Source organism: Lolium rigidum, chromosome 3 (genome assembly GCF_022539505.1).
Source record: "Lolium rigidum isolate FL_2022 chromosome 3, APGP_CSIRO_Lrig_0.1, whole genome shotgun sequence".
Taxonomy (NCBI): domain Eukaryota; kingdom Viridiplantae; phylum Streptophyta; class Magnoliopsida; order Poales; family Poaceae; genus Lolium; species Lolium rigidum.
The window spans coordinates 177745859-177748807 of record NC_061510.1 but is presented as its reverse complement, the minus strand read 5'-3'; the positions used below and the strand labels follow the sequence as shown (position 1 = coordinate 177748807).

Below are 2949 nucleotides of genomic sequence, written 5' to 3'. Positions count from 1 at the left end.
GTCAGCCCAACTGAGCTTAGTGCCTGCCTCAGGAAACGCAGCACTGCGAATCACTACCACGCTAGGAGGTGCGGATCTGCAGGGATCTAGTTGGGGACGAATTTGTGATTCGATTTTGACTGGAATCAGTGGAGATTTGGGTGGAATCAGAATTTGGGATTTGTGAATTTTAGGCGAAAGCTGGAGTCGCCACGAAGATGCCAGAAGCGCCACGAAACCGTCACGGTTGGACGGACTTCCTCTGGAGCGCGGTGGTTGGCCTGTTGTTTTCCTTGCAATCCATAATTTCGCATTTCATTTCGCTGTGGAGAGGGCGGCTCGTACCTGCGTGGCAATCGGGCGTTCGTCGCCGGGTACGGGGGCTCCCTTCCTCGCCGGCGATGGAGGGCACCTGCCCCTCGTTGGCTATGGAGGGAGGGGCCTGGAGAGAGGCAGCCACCAACTCCCACGTCTTCTTGTCTCTTTCTTCTCCTCCCCCAAAAAAGTCCTAGCCGCCGGAGGATGGGCCGGCGCAGATCGCCGCCGACACTGCCGCTGCACCGGGACGCCAGCGGAAGCGGGGAGGCCGCCAGGCGCGCGGGGGCGCGGGGCCGCCGCCATGGTCTCTCCCCCAACCACGAGCCCGACCACCGCGTGCTGCCAACCGTCAAGGAGGGCCTCGTGCCCTCCAAGCGAGTCTGCCTCGTGGGCGGCGGCGTCGAGCATCCCAGGCCGTTCGGAGCGGCCATGAGGATCTCACCGGCGTCCGGGCGCGGCAACTCCCTTGTCTACATCGGCCCCAGTCATGGTGGAGCTATGTACTGCAACGTCAGCGGCGGGGCTCCTCGACCAAGACCACGAGCGCGGCGGCGCCGCGGTGCACAACCAGGGCACTGGGGTGCTCCTCCTCGAATTGTTCCTCCCCATCCCTTCCCCATGTCCGATAAGACAACGAGTGCAGGTACAGTTCATGAGATCTTTTTCCAGTTGCTTGCTTGGCTTAGGATTTTAGGAGGACAACCACAGAGGAGCTGGAAGTGCCTCTCCCCACGTCGAAGCTCTCCATCGAACCAATAGGTAGCAAAAGAATGGAATCTTATCTTGGATACTGATTCATAGCCATCCTAGCCTAATCAACAATTTGTTTCTTAATTAACTTGATTATGGCAGGGATGGGGCAAAGTGACGCGGGGTTGGGTAATGGATGGGACATTTTCAGATCTGAACCATAGTGCAGGCTAGGGATTTCTCTTACATATGAGTGATGTTTTTTGTAGGAGAAAAACAAGCATATAGGAGTGCATTTGTCTAGGGTAATAGATCTAGTGCATAGCTGGTTAGGGATACTTTATGATTTGCTTCTATAGCATGGCGATATTTCGAAAGATAAGACGAGCTTCTTTTCTGATTCTATCTATGTCTGATGTAAAGCTGAGTTTGTAAGGATAGATACATAGGCAGCAACGGCCAGATGCAGATTTCGGAGAGTAGAAGCAAGCGCATGACTTTGATTTGGCCAGAAGAATGCATGTTCTCTGTGTCAAAGACCTCAAAATCAGGTAACATTGAGTTTTTTTATGCGATGGAGTATCAAGTTAGTTGTGTAATTAAATTAACAAGGATACAAAGCTTGCTGATACTTGAAATGCCATGTGGAATATACTGCAGCTTATCTCTTTTCTGGAACAAATTGTTGAAATTACAGTTATCTTGTCCTTCGTACAGATAAATGCATGCAGTGGTTTCTATTGTGGTTGGATTGCTGGATTAGGAGGATTGCGGGCAGTGGTTTTGCGATTTTGCAGTTTGTGCCGGGCGACGCTTGTTGAGATGCTCTATTGGCAAGCCACGTTCATCGTATGTTGGAGAAGTCAGTCCACGGGTTTCCCCTCTTCCATGCACCTGATGGAAATCATTTCCTGTGCTGGAGTAGCTTGAGAGCTCGAAGGGAAGATCATGTAAATGTTTCGTTGACAAGAAAGTGTATGTTCCTACCCTTATTCGTTCTTCCATCTAACTTTCATCCATCCCAGTATGGTCAGTGGTGTTGAGGCTGTCGATATCTAAGTAGACAGCAAAGGGTCGGCCTGATGCTTATTTGATCTGGGAGCTAACGGCAGGCTCTTGTTGAATTAAGGGCAAGATCACTGATTCCACTCATGTATGTTAGGATGATTCTATTAAATTATTTTCGGTGCTCATGAACCTAGCCTCTATTTTTATCATGGTCGATCTGATGTCTGTTTTCTTGAACTTTCAGTTACTTCTCTGGTGTTTAGTCTTGGCAAGAGGATGTTCATCCTGCCCATAAGAAAGTGAGTATTCCCAACCCAATAGAACTTAGTTCACCACTCCACCTATTGGCAGATATTAAACAAAGCGGATTCATTTTTAATAGAAGCGAAAGGATTTTGTTCATGTGGAATGTTTGCTTGTCACATCCCTATATAATATAGGTATGGTTGTTTTTTTGCACCTTTGAAAATTGGAAATTTGTCAGATAGGCATTTACCGTTTGTTCGGAGTTTTGTGGATCAGCTAAATGCCTGGATGACTTAGGAGTGTGGGGAATGCATATTAGAATATCTGATTGTCTGTAAATGTGTAGAGCTAGTATCCACTAAAAACCGATCATACTCCATGATCATCATTATCTAAAGATAGAAATGTTTTCACTTAACCAATTTTTTAAAAAGGCTCCTCTGTTGTAGTATTTTCTCCATATAGCTATATTGAGCTAGACTATACTTGTGCTAATTGCATATTTTAGGATGTAACCAGAACACATTATCACATATTTCTCTTATAAAGTGTTCTAGAGTGTTCTAGAGTAATTTTTCATTAGTTCGTCGAATATTATCTACCACCTGTCAATGCTAACTTCTTATTTGCATTTTACAGTCAATCAGGTCAATTTCTCATGTAACTTAAAGGGTGTGTCTATGTCTAAGTTGACTGAGATTTTCTTAA

At 46.8% G+C, this 2949-nt stretch overlaps 1 long non-coding RNA gene across 1 annotated transcript; it reads left to right on the top strand.

Moving 5' to 3' along the window:
* Positions 1 to 821: 821 nt before the first annotated feature.
* On the top strand, positions 822 to 2067 carry LOC124698712. The gene is made up of 3 exons (XR_007001066.1): positions 822 to 1056; positions 1150 to 1538; positions 1705 to 2067. It is a non-coding gene; the product is annotated as an uncharacterized LOC124698712 (long non-coding RNA).
* Positions 2068 to 2949: the final 882 nt, after the last annotated feature.